Genomic DNA, 20,839 nt, shown 5'->3' with positions numbered 1-20,839 from the left:
GAAGTGCTTTGGAAGTAGCTATTAACTTGCTTGAGCCAGTTACCAGCTACTGGAATTTGGAGTGATACCTCAGGACGTCAGGCAGAATTAGAAAACATTTACCCGTTCTTACAACACACCTCCAATCACACTCTGGATTCACCCTCTTCTGAGCAGGAGTCCAGGAGAGGCTCACCATCTTGTCTTCCACAGTTTTCCAATCGAATTTTCTTTTTCTTCTCTTCGTCTTAGATCTGAGTTTTTAAGCTTCTGTGGAAAAAGTAGGAAACAAACAGTGTCGGAATCAATTTAATCTGTTTTGAATGAGTTTGGGACATCAAAGAGATTTCCTGGTTCTATTCCCACTTCTGGTCCTTTGGATTCACTGATGGACAGGAAGTTGTCCAAGTTCTGATACTCCACAAGCAAAATTCTTCTTGTGCTTGAGGAAGATTGAGAGAAGTTGGGGCTGGGATGTGTGGCACCTCAGCAATCTTCATAAATGTCATCTGAAAACTTAAGAGAAATGTTTTCAACTACAGACAATATATTAAACACTTCACGGTCACACTTATTGGCTGCTTTTCTCTGCTCACAGTACCCCTGGTATCTGCCTTTGTGAGCTCTCTCTCCATTTCAGTGTTGCCTTCTCTGAAGGTCATGTAGTAGCTTCTTCAACAAATCTGTAGAATTTTATGATGAGCTAAGGGTTTGAGCCCTATTATCAGAACTAAGACTTAACAGAATAAAAGGAAAAGGGGGAGAATGTGAATAACAGATGTAAGCTTAAGGGTGAGAGAAAAGGATGGGAAAACACAAGTAATTGGTCCAAGTTACTGAGCCCAGGCTGTACTACCGTAGATTATGCTGCCCACTGTTACATTCCACACCATTTTGAAGAAAGATCACCTCAAGCTGATATTGTTGATTGCATCTAGTTACCAAAGAGTTACAGACGCCAGTGACTTGAGAGAACTCAGGCTTTCTGATTGCCAGGTTCCATCTACTTCCCCACTGCTGTGGTTTGCTGAGGGAGCTCTAGGTACTGACTCCACATTCATAAATGCTAACTAGAATCAACTCCGGAAGGAGGTTGTTTATGATAACCGTTTGGCTGTGAGACTCCCGGCTACCCTGAAAGAGGAGTTGAAACTAACAGGACACAAACTGTGTTTACATACTTGTGTGAAAAAGACCGAGTAGTTTCAGTGGGTCATAGCTGAAGACGCTTTTACTCAGGACACACCCAAAAGGCAGTGGCTTAGCTTTTTCCTAATCATATGCTGTCTTTTCTGTCTCACTCATGCTCTCATTAAACACTCTCCTTGACAAAGTCTCCTTTTTCTTCAAAAAGCTCTTTTCTCCCCTTCTTGGTTTGTCTGACCTATTTATTTTGTGTGTGGGTGGTTTTTTGTGACTCCTCCTGGCTCAAAAATTTAATGACCAAATCTAAATTTTCAGCTATGAGCATAATGGAAATCCAAACCAGAGCACAAGTACACCTGTTTTCCGTTTAGAATCGTCTGGAGTCTGCATATCTGTGGCTCTCAATCTCTGTAGCTCAGATGGTAACAGGCCCAGGTTTTTATTTTCTAACATAGACGCCCGTTAGCACACATGTCCTGCAGACCACATTATTTGAACCAAGTGAGGCACTGTGCTTATGAATGGGGAAGGTACTGGAAGGCCAGAAGAGTGAATGAAATTGAAATGGAGAATCAGCCACGATAGACCCCTGGAGCTCCCGGGGACTGGATCACCAACCAAAGAGTACATGTGGAGGGACCCATGGCTCAGGCCGAATATATGGCAGAGGATGGCCTTGTTGGATGTCACTGGGAGAAGTGGCCCTTGGGTCTGAGGGGGATTCAATGCCCCAGTGTAGGGAAGGATGAGAAGGCTGGAGGAGGTGGGTGGGTGGGGGAGCACCCTCATAGAAGGAGGGGGAAGGAATATGGGATGGGAGTTTCCAGAGGGGAGACCTGGAAAGGGGAAAACATTTGAAATGTAAATAAAGAAAACATCCAATAATAATAGTTAAAAAAAAAAAAAGAGTATTGCAGCTATCAGCCTCCCGTAGTAATGTCTTTGCATATGGAAATGAATGGATAAATATGTGGTGGATTCAACTTAGAGTTTTCAAAGTGAGAACTTGACAGGTTTGGGCAAGTCCCAGAAAGCAAGTAAGCACAATTACTGTGGTGCCAGTAAAGGAGTGACATTTCCATAAGAGCTGGGCTGCTGCTCCTCAACTTCCTTCATTTTAACCCTGGTGGGATGGTGAGGGAAGCACAGTTTACAATCCTCTTTATAAACCATTGTATAATCCCCTCTGTGTGCTAGGGGATGGGGTGGTGAGGCCCCCTAATCCTTTTGCTGAACTGTCTTCTCACAGAGAAAACAGCTGCTTAGTGAGCATCAGAGCTGAGCATATTCCTTTACTACCAATTGACACCATAGGAAGACAGGAAGCAGGTGGGGATGCTCCCACCCTTTAGAAGTGAGAGGGACAGACCCCACACAACTGAGGCAATGATGGAAGCATAAAGAAATCCAGTTGTTTCCTGTTATCTATCTTTCATTTGCCATGGTTTATATCCCATGGCAGACCACAGTCAAGAAACACTAAGCAGAAGATTCCAGAAATAATTCAAAAGTTTGAAACTGAGTGTCATTTCAAGTAGTGAGAAGAAATTTTACAGCACTGCACTCCAAGTCACCTTGGGCATGAATTCCTTTACCAGCATATCCAAGTAGTATACATTACCCACCCATTAGTCACTTGGTAGCTGCCCAAGGTGTCAGACTGACTGTTGAGATACTGCATGCTGTGTTCAAGTAACACTTGGATCTATAATATTAGTCACTTAATGCTATGACACAATGCCTTTGTCCTCATTTCCTCTGAACTGTATTGTCTCATAAAAAGGACAAATCTACTTTTTAAGATATTTCAGAGAGATGCTAGGTTTGTATAAGTTACTACTGTATAGTATTATAATATTTTAAATTTTATTTCTCCTAACTTTACCATGCCAAGCTAAAATAAAGTCTCTCTCTCTCTCCCTCCCTTCCTTTCTCTCTCATACACACACACACACTCACATACATACATGTATATATATATACATATGCATATGTATATATATACACATATACATATATATATATATCGCACATGTGTGTGTGTGTGCATGCACACACATACTCATGCACATATGTGCACATATATGAAAAGCTTAGGTTCAGTATTATTCAGTTTCAGGGGTGCACTGGGGTGTTGCAATGTACCTTCTCACCTATAGGAAAATAGTTTATGCTTAAATATAGTGGACTCATGGAGACAAAGTAGTTTAATCAGAGGACAGCTTGGCATATGGAACAATTTTGAGCAGTTTTAGGTTAGACTTGCCTTGACCAGTAAAATAAGGCGGTTTGTTAAAACAATTCTTCATTGGCTCGTCCCCTCCCTCATGCCTGTAAACAATAGTTATTCTGATGATCAGGGTCATGTTGCACAATTAAGATTGAACCTGGGTTGTATCATATCACTAAACTGAGAGTTAGTCTCATGGGGGAGGTAGATACTACATTTTTGACCTTACAGTCTTTCATTTACGTCTGAAATTCCACATTCTGATTTCTACCCTTGACACTCTAATGAGAGTGTCAGTAAAGACTTCAGAGTTTATCTGACTTCAAGCCTTCTGCACTGAACACTGTTGAACTCATCTGCCTTCTTCATGGTCCGATCTGCCTTGTCTTCTGTGGCACCACTCTTTCAGCTCATCATCTACATCACTGAGATGGTCTCATTCACTCCATGTTTTAAATAAATATTTATGTAGTTATCATGCTGATTACTCTCCAGTGTGTATCCCTTTCTAGGTGACTTCTCCACCCAGAGACTTGTATAGAGAAGGCAATTCTAGGAAGCAACAAGTCTATGACAGAGCCTGTCTCTTTCTGGAACTGACATTTCTTCCAAGTCACAAAATGATTAACTGGGAGTCATGGTTGGCTTTCCCTCACCGTCAGTCACAGTGCCCCAAGCCAGAGTGTGACATGACATGACAATTCTGTTTCAAACCTCATAGCTTTGTTTCTCAATCATGGATGCTGTAGCCCAAGTCTCATGATTTACATATGGATTTCCTTCTCCTCCAGCAAAAATTTTGCATGCGATTTTTATAAAACACAAAGGATGGGATGTTTCTGTCAATGCACTCAATGTCATAGAGCCACATGATGTGGCCATATTACAGTAGAGTTATAAATTCTCAGGGGTCTTGTTAAGCTGTGCTTCCTCAACAGTCTGCTTGTCACATATCACACATGCCAAGTTCATGGGACTTTGTGTTCAGATTTCCTGGACCTGACTTGACTCATCTAACAGAAAACAAACAAACAAAACAAAACAAGACAAAACAAAACAAACAAAACAAAAATCCAAAACAAAATAAACAATAAAAGACTAAAAACACTCAACCACAAACCAATCACCATCTTTAATCCTTTCATCTCATCATCCAAACTTTACAGCTCTAGGTAGCGGGGGGCCTTGTCTCCAAGCTTGTATTGTGCCAATGAGACTGATCAGTGGAAGGCCATGGAGATACTAATTCTTTGCCAACACTCTAAGCCCATCTTCATCTCTATAGTCTCCCCGCTTGGAGAATGTCTGACCATATACTAGGTATGCAGTAAATGTCAGGTGGATGCTACAGCTGTGGGCCTGGACAGCTCTGAATATGGGACATACTTTTAACTGACGGGCATTTGTGAGTTTTTACAGACCTCTAAAGAGAAGGTAGCATCCAAATAATGCTTTCTGAAAGGAGTTACGATGAGAGGTATTTGAGATTTCTCAACAGGGGCATGAAAAAAAGTTGGAGATGGAATGAGCTGTAGGACTAGTTTTTGTTTTTTTTTTTTGTTTTTGTTTTGCCTTTTGTTTTTTGTTTTTTGTTTTTGATTCTGTAGGTAACTTGCTTCAAATATGTTTAAAGTAAGGCATACTGTGCCCACCTCAGAGATACTAAGGACATTGAGAAGATAACTCTCAATATTTAAAGAGATAAATATTAAAATCTCACACTTTAATTCTAATGAAGTCTTTCCTAGCTTTCGTGTTACTATCATCTTAATTTCGACACTTGAGAGATAATTCTTCATGAGGTAGCACAGAGGCTGGTTTTATTTTCTTTTTCCGGGTGAATGAAGTCCACACCCAGGAAACAGAGTGCACAAAGTGACAAGAGCTGCAGCAAAGCATGTGTGGTAGGTGACAGCTCACAAAGACTCTGTAACTCTACTATAATAAGTTCATATTTTCCTCTTACTTTTTTTTTTTTTAGTGGAAATCCCGACCATTTCTTATTTCACAAACTAATCTCAAGCCCCCCACCCTTTTTCCTTCTTTTAAATACAATCGCTGTTGGGCTGTACAGAGGCCTAGAAAATGGAGAAAGGATGATGGGGTGGGATCATTGCTTACTGGAGCCACATAAGTAAACGAGGAATAAACCTCCCAGTATGTCTTGTGTTCTCGGATATTGTGTCCTCCCAAATCTTCCAGGGCTGGAAACTTGCTTATCTTTAGTGAAAGCTAGGCAGAGTTTCAAATGTTACATTGTAGAGAACATTACTCTTCTTGTCACCAAGAAGTAAAGAGAATGGACAAGAGAGATGTGGCTTTATATCCAGAGTCTGGCACTGTCAGCCTTTTGGAACTTGTGTCCCATATTCTCTCTGGCCTTGGCCTAAAGGAGGCAGGGTTGCTGTGTAGCCCAAGGAGGTGCAAAAACAAACATGGGTAGAACCCCAGATACTAGACTGCAAGAAATGTTCTGAAACTTATAAAAGTGAAATACTGCTTCCAGCTGTCCCTTTCTTTATACTAGGATTAAGTTGAGCTCAAAGAGACTTGCAGAGACTAGGCAAGAAGGGCATCATCTATTCCAGAACACAGCAGGTTGCAGTTCTCTGAGCTCCATGCTAATGAGCTACTCCCAATCCCTTTCTTTACTCACTGCCACACTCTCTAACATGTCTTTATGTGTCCATTTGAAGACACATAGTTGCTGATGCTGGGGGAGATAGCAATGCTTCATAATCTTCCCTTTCTGTAGCCAAGAGTCTTCTGCCCACTGCTCACTTTCTTTTCCTAGAATGTGTCATCCTCTGTGGTGGCTCTTCTTTTTATTGTTATGGGCTGTATAAAACAGTGTCAAAATAAATGTAATCCAGAGATCTGGGATAAAGGGTGGTGCCCAAGAATCAATAGGGATGATCTTAGCTGTGACTCACAGCATTCGGGATATGGAACCTGAAGGGGCCACCTCCTGTAGCCAGGCAGGAACCCCAGTGAAGTGATAGGGAAACCAACCCACTCACAAAACCTTTGATCCAAAATTTATCCTGTCATCAAGAAATGCAGGCATGGAAGGAGCAGAAACTGAGGGAATGGCCAACCAATGACTTGCCCAACTTGAGACCCATCCCATCAGCAAGCACTAATCCCTGACACTATTAATGATACTCTGTTATGCTTGCAGACAGGAGTCTAGCATGGTTGTCCTCTGAGAGGCTCCACCCAGCAGCTGACTCAGACACATGCAGACACTCACAGCCAAACAGTAGATGGAGCTTGGGGACTCTTCTGGAAGAGCAGAGGGATTGATTGTGGGCCCCTAAAGGGATAGGAATTCCACAGGAAGACCAATCGAGTCAACTAACCTGGACCCTTGGGGCTGTCAGATACTAAACCACCAACCAAAGAAGATGCATGAGCTAGATCTAGGCCTCCCTGCACATATGTAGCCAATGTACAGCTTGGTCTTCGTGTGGGTCCTGAACAACTGGAGCAGGGGCTATCCCAAAAGCTGTTGCCTGTTCGTGGGATGTGCTCTTTTAGCTGGGCTGCCTTGTCTTGCCTCAATGGGAGAGGGTGTACCTAACCTCAACTTAAATGTCATTAGGTCAGCATCCATCCATAAACTGCTTAGATTAAAGCACACACCATCTTCCCTGTTCATGTTACCATTTTCAGTTTTTAGTATTTGGTTTTGTTTTAAGACAAGGTCTCTGCATCCTGCATTTTTATTTTTAATCTAGCAGTTGTTGCCTGAAGCTTATATTGATGTTTTCTTGGTATTCAGGTGAGTGGGTAGGTGAGAATGTATTTTCACATAGTGCTAAGGTATGACTCAAATCTTTGTATCACTAAGTGTACTCAATAAGATCTCATCTCAAACCTGGCCTCCCTCAGCTCAGCTGTCTTTTATTAGGGTCTGATTTCTCCCTTCTGAATCAACACTTAACAGTTGCTGCTCTTGGAGACTGAGACCATCTCCACATGTGGACATGGGAGTCAGGCCCTGGGAGGGAAAAGAGGTTAATCTGATCATAAACCACGGAGCCCCTCTAAAACTGTGTAAACACGAGCAGAGGCATTTCTTCAAGTTCAAGTCAGAAGAAAGGTAACATTTTTGTGAGGTCTTTGGAATCTTTGCTTGGTTTCAAAGCCTTCATTCAGATTTAGGAATTCACACTGAGCAGTAGTTCATCCCATGCCAGCTGACGCTCACAGTAATATTCGGCAAAATTAAATATTTTTGCTAATGCTAGTGTTCCTCAGCTCTTTGAAAATATTTCTAATAAAGGAAAATGTCAAAGCGTGTCAAGAGCAACACCTTATGAGATTCAATCATTAAAGTCTTAAGCTGCATAATGAAACTCCCAGCCTTCTTCTGGGTAACTTTCGTCACCCTGAGTTAGTCAATCACTTTGAACAAATTCCAGGAGCTAGCCTTGTCCTTTGTCTACAGATAAAAATGTAGCAGGTGTAAATTTTAAGGTTCTTCGCATCTTATTTCAAATTTTTCCCAGCCACAATTTATTTTCTTTTAAAATTTCTCTCAGAAACAACTACAGTACTGCATTATAATGGCAGACATGAAAAAAGGAGAGGCATTTATATGTATTTACATACATATTATGTATGAATTTCCAGGATTATATATACATGAAATACTGAAATATATTTTGAGATTGAGTTTTGCTCTTCAACCCAGACTTATGTAGCATTGTCCACATAGCTCAGGCTGGTTTTGAAGTAACAGCAGTTTTCTGGTCTCAATCTTTTGCTATAGGCATAACTGACCACAGCCCAGGTAGTTGTATTTTTAACACAAAAAGGCATCATGAATGCCTTCACACTTATGAGTCATAAATGTTCTCAATGAACACTTGCGTTGTGGAAAATGAGATGCTTTATGGGTATTATTTTCATTTTACAGTTGTGAGGTCTGAGGCATGAAGAAGTTTAAGTCATCAAGAATTATTGGCAGAGGAATGGAGCAAGAAGACCAGGATTAAGTTTGGGAATATATCATTCATATGTCTAGATATTTTTAATGGCTTTAGTGATGTGTTATCATAATGTATAATTCCATAAACTTGGGTAGTTTATGTAAATGATGCAACATTCTTTGTGACTTCTTTTTCTAAAAAATTTTATTGAAAATAATTTTTTTCTTGTTTGTTAATTGAAAATAGTTTTTTTCTCTTATACAATATATTCTGAGCACACTTTCTCCTCCATCCACACCTGGCTCCCTTCTACCTCCCATATCCCCCAGATCTACTCCTCCTCCATTTCCTTTCAGAAAGAAGTAGGCCTCCAAGGGTCAAAAAATAAACACAATAAAACAAGATACAATAAGGCAAGGCAAAGACCTCACATTGAGGCTGGATAAGACAACTCAACAGAAAGAAATGAGTCCTAAGAACAGGCAAATGAGTCAGAGACACATCTACTCTTACCTTTTAGTGTTAGGAATACCACAAAAATGCCAAGCCAAACAACCATAACATATACACAGAGGACTTGGGCAGACTCATGCAGACCCTGTGCTTGCTGCTTTAGCCTCTGTGAGCCCATACAGCCTTGCTTAGTTGATTCAGTAGGTCATGTTCTCCTGGTGTCCTCCATTCTCTCTAACTCTGAAAATCTTTTCTTTTCTCTTCTGTAGGAGTCTTTGAGCTCTGAGGGTAGGGGCCTGGTAGAGACCTCCAATTTAGAATTTCTCTCTCAAGGTCTTAAATTAAACCAAACATTGTTTGGCTAGTCTGACAAGTTCTACACCACCTTTGCCCTAGCACATTTTGCAGGCAGGGCAGATTATAGGTAGAAAGTTTTGTGACTGAGTTGGCTCTTTCTGTAGCCTGCAGAATACCTTCCTGCATCAAAGAGACTAGAACATAAGTATGAAGATTCCATGCAGGAACTAATTCAAACTATACATTCAGTGGTAGTGGTGATGGTGGTGGTGTGTGTCCCTTTGGTTTTGCTGATCTGAGATTATTTATTTCTGTGTTTTTATGGGTATAGTTAGCCTCATTATGTTGAACTTTTCCTTCTAGAACCTTCTGTAGGGATGCTTTTGGAGTTGTTTAAATTTGATCTTATTATGGAATACTTTATTTTCTCTATATATGGTTGTTGACAGTTTTGCTGGGTATAGGAGTCTAGACTGCCATATGTATTCTCTTAGAGTGTGCAACATATCTTTTTTTTTTTTAGTTTTAGAGTCTCCATTGAGAAGCCAGGTGTCATTCTAGTAAGTTTACCTTTATATGTTACTTGCCCTCTTTCCCTGCAGCTTTTTAATACTCTTTCTTTGTTCTCTGTGCTTAATGTTTTGATTATTATGTGGTGAGGGGACTTTCTTTTCTTGTCCATTTGTTGTTCTGTAAGCTTCTTGTATCTTTGTCCTGATGCCTACTGATCTGGATGCAGAACTGTCAGCTACCTCTCGAACATCATGTCTGCCCGTGCTGCCATGCTTCGACCATGATGATGATAATAGACTGAAGTTCTGAATGTAGTGCAACCCCAGTTTTATGCTTTCCTTTCAACGAATTGAAAGGTCATGGCACATGGTCATGGTGTTTCTTCACAGCAATAAAACCCTAACTGACAGACTCCTTTGAAGAAAATGGATTTTTTTGCTTTGCAAGCAGTTGTTAATTGAAGATAGCTTCTGGGTTAGGGGCGGGAGCTTATGCCCATTTCCCCTCTTAGCACTGGGAACCGAGGTGTCTTGAGCCTGTGCAGTTCTTGTGTGTGCTGCCGTTCACTGTGACTTCCCCATGCTCAGAAGTACATCAAAAGGTGCAGTAACAAGAGAGATTATGAGGCTGCTGCAAGTGTATTTTATTAACCTTTATTAAAAATAAGTAGGAGTAATAATAACAAGGAATAGTGCAGCAAATATACTGACCACTAACATGACTGCATACCATTATCACCCACTGTGTATTGTGAATAACTGCGAGTGATGCATTTTTCCTATCTTTAGTAATGCGGTAGGCTTGTCTACACGAGCATCATGAGCATGTGTGAAATGCAGCACCTTAAGACAGTATGGTGGCCATGATGTCACTGAACAATAGCATTCTTTAACCACCAGGATGAGCTTCAGGGCTGACTTGAGTGTGGTCTACCATTGTCTGAAATGTTTTGTGGTACATGTGAGTACCAGATAAAAAGTTTTTGGTTGGTGGTACAAATTTATATATTCTTGCTCTTTACGTTTAATTAAGCTTCAAAATATTTTAGTTTGGAATTTCTGTGAAAATATTCTAGAAAAAGAATCCTCAAATTTTTCTTGGACTTCTGTAGCTCCCTGTCGTACTTCCTTGGTAATTTCAAGCTCTAACCATCTCTATAACCTAACTTCCACACTATTGCAATTTCTCCCAGGAAAGCAAAAGCTATGTGGTTAAAAACTGCTAGTACCTTGCCTGAGTTAAGGCAGTCACTCCAGACTGTACTTTGTGATTCAACATAATAAAATGCATAATAAATGCATAAACAAGAATAAAATGGTCAGTTCTCTTCACAACTTGGGTCAAGCAGCAAGATAATTACTAAATTTACTTCCTTCTCTTTGGGTATTCAACGGTCCCTGTGCTGGACACACATACCCTTCTTGTGCCATGCCAGGGTATGGTGGTTATGGCCATGGGAAGTTCTTGTGTGGTTATTTAGATTGTCATATAACTAGCTTTATTTTTCATAGAATATCACTATTATCTAGAAAGCAACCATTATCAAACCATGGACTTTAATACTTCATTACACATTTTTTTTCAAAATGTGAAAAATGAACCTATCTTAAGAAAAATAATGAAAATAGCTATTACCAGTGTCAAAATGCACATTTAAAGAAAAGGTCATGAATTTTGGAAACTTGCACCTGCCAGCATGAGCTCAAAGATCTGTAGATCTTAAGGCCTTGCAGTGATTCTGGAGCCTCAGATCTTTATGTACCTTTTTGGATATTATAAGAAAAAAGTATAAATGACAAATGTATATGATCTTGTTAAAATTACTTCTCAGCAAAAGATTCATTTAAAACATGTGTTAGGCCAGTGGATTTTAAGATGAGTAAAAAAGCTCTATTAAAGGTAATTCAATTTCCTCATTGTAACTAATCCTATAGAGGGGACCACTTGCTGGGCTCTGGTAAAATGGTAGAAGCTCACCCATAATTCCCTGAGAAAAGCTTCCATCTACATCAAAAACCTGACACATCTGAGAAGGATGGATGAGTTGTGGATTGGAGAATGCACCCCTGCTTATTAATCCAGTCACCCAAGGGATCTGTAAATATGTCAAATAATACTTGACTCCTAATTTGTTATTTTGTTTCATTTTTTAATGCAAGTACAAATGTGCCTAAGTGCTGGTACAGTATGTGTTTTGATCACTTGAAAAAGAAGAAAGAGTTCCAGCCCCCAGATGTTTGCAAACTGCCGTCAGAGCGACCAAGCAGAGTTTATCCATTTCCAGAGCCAGTAGAGTAGAAGGCACAAGCTCCTGTAAGAGGACAATGGAATGATGATTGTAATAAGGCATGCTGGGGCAGATCAGGGCCAGCCAGCAAGTACGGTAGATTGTCTAGGTCTTATTCCAGTTGAGCAAGGACACTTTGCTTCAAGTGAGTTTTCAAGCAACAGGTCTGGCTTGTCCTCTCTCTAAAGACATTTTGTTTTTTATCAAATTACAGCCTGGAAAACACACTGTGTGTTTAGTCTCAGAAAGCAGCCTGAGCTGTTTGTTAAATGCCAGATCTCAGATTTGTGGCTGTTCCTCAAAAATAACTACATGACACCGGCAATTAAATTTATGTATCATTTTGATTATTTATACTTTAGTGAATCAAAGGCGGAAAATGAGGATCTATACCCGAGCACCTCATCAGCACTTCATCATCAGCAAAACCTTTTGCATTGCCTGACTCACTCAGATGGATAGAAGGCATAATCTTCCCATTAACTAGTCTGAAGTCACCATCATCTAGGCCTGCTCCCATCCCCCAACCCCATCTTCTTGATGCTGGCCTCTGGGACTTCAGTGTCACAAGCATTTCCCTGGAAACATAGAAAGTGCCACATTCAGCCTTCACTGCTTGGACTCTTCTTCCTTTTACACACCATGCTGTGGATCATTCCAAACTAGAGCCATCTGGGTCCTATCTCCCAACAAATGACAATACTAGACTCAGAGAAAGTATCTCACGGAGTCAGGACAGAGTGGTGGCTTCTTTGTGGAAGATGGCTGTGCAGGCGGGATCTCCTCCTTCACAGGTTTCACTGCTCTGGGTGCATCTATTTTAGTGCATGGGATGGACAGTCCTTGAGTTATATCTTGCTGAGCAAAAAGTTACAGATAATCCTTCTAGTTTGGCTTAGTGTTATAGGGGCAGGGAACTGCATAGTAGACGGAGTAGCGAACTAAATGCTCTCTGTTTCCTTCACAGCTAACATTGGGGACTCCTAAATTTATTTGGCTCAGTAAATAAAAAGCAGCTAAATGACAAGGAGGATTAATGAAAGCAAGCCAGGTGTGTGTGTGTGTGTGTGTGTGATGCTAATGCTTCTCTGTGTCCAACAGGAACACCTAAGCTGGAAGCTGGGCTTCCATTCACTCTGTGTGAACCAGTTAATGACTCTGCCTCATAGCTGGCCCTGCTGAATCCTTAAAGCACACTGCAGATCACAGATCCCTGAGAAAGGGAAAGTGCATGATATTTTGAAGCCTACTTCAAGAGACCAGTCAAGTGTTTAGGAAACTTTCTGTGTGATTGGTATGAACTAATGGCAATGATCTAGTCAAATGTGCAAACCATAAATTAAAACAAAATAACTTAGGGGATGAGAGATGGCTGTGTGTAAGAGTGTATCCTGTGCTTGAAGAGGACACAACTTTGATCCCAGAATCCATATTATGTGTATTGTGTAATCCTGCAACTCGAGCTCCAGGAGGATCCAATGCCTCTCCTCTCAGAGGCACCTGCACTTACACACACACACACACACACACACACACACACACACACACACACTAGTACAAATAAATCTTTAGAAAACATAAGAAAGATTTGCAAAGTTAAGAAAAATCTGTTTCTGGGGCTAGAGAGATAGCTCAGAGGTTAAGAGCACTGACTGCTCTTCCGAAGGTCCTGAGTTCAAATCCCAGCAACCACATGGTGGCTCACAACCACCCATAATGAGTTCTGAAACCCTCTTCTGGTGCGTCTGAAGACAGCTATACTTAGATATACTTAGATATAACAATAGATAAATCTTAAAAAAAAAAAAAGAAAATCTGTTTCTAAATTGGATGGGAGAGAAGTGAGGTCAATTTGATCAGAATGCATCGCATGCATGTCTGAAATTCTCAATAAAAAAGAAAGAAAAAACTATGATAGAGTTGCAGATAGGAAAAAACTCTGTTTATAAACTTTGTTATCAAAACATAAAACTACTCTCTGTATATATAGTGTCTATATATGAATGACTGTCCTTTGAGGTTATGTGTTTTGAAGGATACTGACAGATCAGAGGGAAAGAAAAGAAGATCACGGTTGGACTCTCCTTTGTGCTTGTTAGTGCAGTAGTGCCCATGAGAGGGGACAGTGAACTCAATGACCTCTACCTGTCCTTCACAGTTAACATTGGGGACTCCTAGATTTATTTGACTCAGTCAGTACCAAGCAGGTAAATGGTGGAGAGGATTAACGAAAGCAAGTGGGGGTGAGCTTAATGTTCCCCATCTCTATTTTATTCATGATCTAACTGGATACAGAGAGGTTAAATAACTTGCCAGTAACACGCAGGCGGCATACTCCAAGTACTGAGTCCCCTGAGGAGCCATTAGTCACTCTGCTACCGCAGACAAGCCACTGCCTCCCAAGTTCTTCGTTTTTTTCCTCCTTTTTTCCCCAGAATCTTGACTGCATGGCCTTCTGAACTCTGTTCAGCTCAAGTGTACTTTCGTGTCTGAGTAGTCTAATAGACCTACCTCCTACACCCTGGCAGCCTGCCTTCCCTTTAACCCCTGCACATTTATCACCATTTGGACCTTCAGCCTTCCTGCTATGTTGGGAACTACAGTGTGTGTTATCTTTTTTACACGTTTTTGACCCCGTTTCTTCAAATGCAGGGGAAATCCTTTGAGAGGTAGAGTGCTTTTATGTCTTCCCACAAGTGAGCACGGTCCCTTGTCCGTTAATACATTTCTAGTTTTGAAGTGGAGTCGCTTGTAGCCCAAGCTGACCTGGAACCCACTACACTGTTGAGGATGAGCTTGAACCTACCCTATGGCCTGTGCCTCCCTAAGACTGGCTGCCATCACAGCTTTGCACCACCATGTTCAGTTTATTTGATGTTGGAGATCGGACCCAGGGCCTTGTGTGTGCTAATCGAGCACTCTGTTTACCTGAATTACATCCTCAGCCCCTAAAGCTTTTGATATGCTAAGCACTCTTGTTGTAAAGAGGTTCGGCCTGGTATTAGCCACAGACTGAGGGCCATGGGTTGATTATGACTAAGTGGACTCTACCAGGAGGGTGTTTGATTAGGTGACCTAGAATTCCAAATGCCCTCTACCCAAGAGCCCATGCTCCCTGTCCTTCTGACCATTCTGAAGGCCTATTTGTCTTCTTTTCTGTGTCGGCAGCAGCTGTTTATTTTGAAGTCTGACTTAAGACATCCCACGTATATACTCAATCAAAGCTTTCTTTCACTGTTAGTTTTCTGCAGAGGGTAACTCGCTGTCTTGTTTTGCCAGTCCCCTTAAGTGTGATGATTTAGATGACCCTGCTGTTAGCTGGCAGCCTCTCCATTTCCTTCTCCCATCCAGCACCCCAGATGTCTCCACAGAAGCCACTAATGAGCTTCGTGCCTTTCAGGCTCTTGTTCATTAATAACAGAATTTCAGCGATGCTGAAAGATTGGGACTTTATTTTCTCTCTTTCCATCCATTAGAAAGCAAACAAATAATCAAAGAAAGCATGTTCTTTGTGCCAGCTCGGTCCACTCTTGACTATTTTGGATTATAAGTTGGAGCTGATGCCAAAGTCAGAGGCTGCTGTCCAAATGAGCTGAAGGTTTGGATGTCAAATGGAATATAATGTCTCAAGTACTTTTATGTCTCGTTCTAGCCACATGGGGTCTTTCCCAATGGCACTGATACCTCTAAGCAATGATCATTTCTTTTTCCTAATATTAACCAGGTTCCCAAGTATATGAGGAAGATCTCCAGTGCTGTGTGCATGGCACTCAGAGGTACACTGCTCCTGCCCCATCCCCTCTTCTTCTTCACTTTTCCTGCCTGCTGGCTCTTGGTGCAACTTACTCTCATTCAGACAGTGCCAGGGATGAGTGCATAGTGCCCCTTTGTGCTGCCTCACCTGGAGGCTTGCAGTTTTAAAGTGCACACCAGGTCTATCAGAGTCACCAAGCCCATCCTGTCAAACCTGCTCAACCTCCTGTCCTCCCCTGACCCAGCAGTCTTTACGGCTGTGTCTTCTAAAGAGTGTTTCTGAATATAAAGCCCCTGCTCTGGATTTCTGCCTTGGTGTTTGTAAGAATGGCTAAGCTGGGAAGCCGTTAAAGATAGGGCTGCTCTGTGTGTGGTGGGCCTCTGAATGCACAGCTCCCAGAGTTCTTCCTCATATACTTGGGAACCTGGTCAATATCATGAAGAAGGAATGACACTCACTTATAGGCATCAGTGCCATTGGGAAAGACCGAGTGTGGCTAGAGTGAGACAGGAAAATACTTGAGACATTATGCTCCATTTGACATCCAAACCTTTGGCTCATTTGGACAGCAGACTCTGACTTTGGCATCAACTCCATCTTATGATCCAAAACAGTCAGGACAACCATAGAAAGTTCTGTCATTAGGCTAAATGTGGTAGTCTTCAAAATATGACATCATAAACAACTCCCCTCTCATTCCCATCTCCCCTCCTCCTCTTTTTCCTCCTCCCTCCTCCTTGTTCTCTTTTCCTCTTCCTCCCTTTTCTCCCCCCTCTTCTTCCTCCTCCTCTTTCTTTTCTTCGGTTTTGTTTTTCTCCTCCTCCTCCTATGTGCTAGGATCCACAAATTCCCACACCTCAAAAATACATAGAGATAATTGCAAAGAAAAATAAACACACTTCTGCCTTCTCCAGACATGCGTAACTCATCATTGCTGTGCTCATAAACACATGTTCAGTCGGCCTCAGCATTCCTGCCCAGACAAGGCTGGTTTTTTCCTTCTGTGTTAAATTCTAACTTTCATCTCTTGTGAAATTGTGTCTTCAGACTCCTCTTCAATGTGTGTGTGTGTGTGTGTGTGTGTGTGTGTGTGTGGTCACGTAAACGAGAGTTCTAAAGGAGAGCTTTGTTCATAGGACCAGTGAAGGACCAAGCAAGCTTTGCCCAGCCCCTCAGAATGGCTCCTTACCTTAACTCTAGGAAATCAGTGGTAGCTCCTCATATCATTACATAAATTAAGCAGGGCGGAAGCACACGCAAGCCTTCTTTAAAGGCAGAAAACTAGAGATTAGCATTCTTTTCATGTGTGTGAGGTACTTATTCCCTCACGTACGGGGCTGCTTGTTTTCCCTTTAAATGTTCCATTCCTGAAACTGGAGTTTTGCTTTATGAGATTTCAGACAGGGAATACCTTCTGCGTTTCACATAGATGTGTGCTCAGATGTGAGTTCCTTGCTTTGGGTATCCCAAGATCATGACAGTTATAGAAAGCTCTTTTCACGATGTTTGATACAACAATCTTCAAACTTTAACACCACAAACACCTAACTTACTTACCTGTTTTGTATAACTTCATAACTATAACAAGATTTGGGCTCCCCCTTTTCCAAGGAACATTGTAAATGTATTATATCATCCCTGCCATCTCTAACTTCATCAGTAACTTCACGAAGCTGCTTTCTCATCTCATCGTTCACTATCTACTGGGCATTTACAGTGTGCCAGACCTGTAGAATGAATATAACAATGAGGCATGGATTTTGCTCAATTAAACTTTTTAAGTTCCAGGCTGATGTAGAAAGAGGGTAAAAATAGCCATCACTTGTATAGTGTGACACAGTATAATATGATGTATCATCTAAGAAAAAAGAAATCAATGTTATGGAATTTCACATTCCCGTAAAGACATTCTGTTTGAATATCTGTTGAAAACAGTCATCAAAAATGACAAACGATACTTGAGTTGGGTTTGAAGAATCCTTAGGAGAGTATCTAACACATTAGAGAAGAAAAGACATCCCAGAAAGATGAAATGTCAGTGTTTGCAGTTATCTAGGGGCCTAGTGTTCATAAGCAGACCAGGATAGAAGAAAGGGGACATAACAGTGCTGTATGTGTCTTGGGGTCTTGAACATCTGCCTATTGCCATGTCAACATTACCTATTTGCTGGGTGTGTAGGCACAGCGTGGGGCTTGGGGATACTCTCCTTGTTCCTTTGTTCTTTTATTTAAGAATGTCAGTTAACTGATATTAACAGATGTTTCCCCACTAGCCACTAAGTCTGGTTAATATCCTCCTCTGCCCTTTATCGTGATGTAGATAACTCAGGCCTCCTCCTCTCTGTCAACTAAGAAGCAAAGGAATTTAACTATCAGTCGTCTGTCATATTTATACCAGCTCCTTGCCATACTGTTAGGAATCACCACTTCTCTCTTTGCAACCAGATTTGGTTATGTGCTAATGTTGAATATATATATATATATATATATATATATATATACATTACATATATAATACATTATATATATATACATATATATACATTATATATATAAATATTTTTTTTCCAAAAAAAGAGAGAGATGCTAAAAACTATGGTTCTGACATATGGTATATAACTTATCCCTTTTTTTGAATATTATACTTTTATATAATGCAGTCAGTCACTGAATGAGTGACTATGACAGGTTCACATGTGGAGAGAAGTCTCATAGAAGTCTATTGTTGGCCAGGTGGTTTTGGAGCACACTTTCAATCCCAGCATTGTGGAGGCAGAGGCAGGTAGATTTTTGAGTTCAAGACCGACCTGGTTTACAGAGTAAGTTCCAGGACAGCCAGGACTACAGAGTAACCGTTGCCTCAAAACAAAACAGAACAGAGCTCAGTGTCTCTACCTGGCTGCTTTGCTATTCAAAAAAACATCATGCCCGCCTCTGGCAGTATGAAAACCAAAGATTTCATTTATACATTCAGTTTTAGGTTTCTTCCCTGTCTGACTTCTCAAAAGGCACCCTAACATTTCTGAAGTATGTGCCAAGCTAGAAGACTAATATTCAGAAGGAACACAGAAACAGAAGAAAAGTGATGAAAAGGAAATTGGGATGTTCTAGAGACTGGGTATGGGCGTGGCAGGGATGCTGCTGTTTTCATACTGTCTAGGCACAGATGCTATGTGACTTTTAGTTAGTATTGACAGCCAAGCAAAGCCAGAGCTGGAGGCAGAGAACCAGGCAGAGCCGAGAGGAAGCATTCCTTTCTACGCCTGTGCACAGGGTGGGCTCCTGTGCAAACTCCCCCTGGGGTTGCAACCTTCTCTTTCATGAACTTCTCACTCCTGTCATTTCCAGTTCCGGACCATCTGATCAGAGACGACTAGAATTTGCAGCTCTCTAGGCACTAATTTCAGGAGCTGAAACAGCACCCCCTCGGCAGCTCCTCCCATAACCACTGTTGCCCTGTTGGGCTGTGGGATTCTGCCAGCCCAGGCACTCTTGCCCAGGAAACAGAAGGTGGCATTTAAGAGGCACCAAGGGCTCGCTTAACCAATACTGAAGACTCTGAATCAAACCAAAGCTAAATTAAGCTTTCTTGAGTAAATGAATAAGGACTCAAGAAACCTCAGAGAGGAAGAGAAAGGAGGAAAAGATATGAAAATTTGAATCTTTAATGTGTTCCTACCACCCCACTCTCAGCTTTGTCAAGTCTTACTGTGATTTGATGTTATCATTTACCTTTGTTTTTTATATTTCCAGTATTCAGAATTTAAAACATATGTCAATTGCATCTTGATATTTAAAATGGCCAATCAATTTACTGGGGAGCAGGGAGGGGGGAGGTCAAGGTCTTTATTTTCTTTTGACTTATAAGGAAACTGAGGAGCAAGATAGTTGAGTCTTCCAGCTAGCAAATTCAGATAAACCACCCCTCTCCTCTACAAGATAAAGCTGTGTTTTCACCACAAATTCCTATCAAGTCATATTTCTGGGATTTGTGGCTGGATAAAAGAAAAGTCATGTTACTTTTGTTTTATAGGATTTCTAGAAGTCTGCTGTGTTTTTCGTCATTCAGCTCTGGTGGGTAGAATGCAAGTGGGTAAAAGTCTAGAGCTGAGATGCTCCAATGTGGCCTCACTGCAAATACTTTCCTTGAGTGAAATACAGCCTAAGGGATGCTGGTGCCTACTGTTCTGGAAAAGCACAGTATTGGCCGGAGAATTCAGACCCAGCATTCCACAACGCTCGGAAACTCAGCATTGGGTCACTGGGCTGAAGATCTGTGCTACTTAAACCACCAGACTGAAAGTTTGTACTCCATGGGCCCTAGCCATGCTCTCGAATGTGACTCAACTGTGGTTTGGGCTTGCTATGTGGGGTACTGTAAGGAATGCCAGTTTGGAATGGGCACGTAACATTCTATTTCCAGCTTTCCTTCTAATGAAGTAGTCAAGAGTAAGTACTGTAAGCTCTACGAACTTCAGTGACCCATCCACACAATACTCCTGTTCTCCTTATAGACAGGCGTTTTTTTCCCCAATGGGCAAATGAGCCTGCAGAAGGAAAGCCTATTGTTACATGTAGTGTTTTTAAAGACATGTAGATTTCTATTCGTTTATAAATTGTAACAAGTGCTGGAGAGATGGTTCAGCAGTTAAGAGCACTGATTGCTCTTCCCGAAGGTCCTGAGCTCAAATCCCAGCAACCACATTGGCTCACAACCATCTGTAATGAGATCTGACGCCCTCTTCTAGGCTTCTGATAGGGCAGCCGATACTTCTCTTTCCAGTTCAGCAGGCTCTGCACAGTGTGACATTTACTCCTTCCCTGAAGTTCTCTCCTTTCATGCCCTGTGGGCTTTGAACACAGTTTCCATTTCCAGGATCACCCTTTGTCCTTGCTGTGTCAACAGCTCACTCAAATGACTCCCACTTAACCTACAAATTTGCCTTAGCCACCAGTTTTGTATAAAACAAAACAACACCCCTCCACACACACACACACACACACACACACACACACACACACACACACACACATTCAAACAGATGTCACTGATAATGCCCCAGCCTTTCTGTGGGAGCTCATGGATAGGCTTCATGTCCTTAGTCATTACTGATCGTATTGTATTGGGAGTGTATAAATACAGTCTGTTTCATCATCTATGGATATCTGAAGCTCTTGTGCACATCTGTTTTGTTTTGTTTTGTTTCCCCCGTGTAGTTCTAGCATTCAGTTCAGGTCCTGGC

This window comes from Mastomys coucha, unplaced genomic scaffold (assembly GCF_008632895.1).
Source record: "Mastomys coucha isolate ucsf_1 unplaced genomic scaffold, UCSF_Mcou_1 pScaffold23, whole genome shotgun sequence".
Taxonomy (NCBI): Eukaryota; Metazoa; Chordata; class Mammalia; order Rodentia; family Muridae; genus Mastomys; species Mastomys coucha.
Note: the sequence above shows the minus strand (reverse complement) of the source record.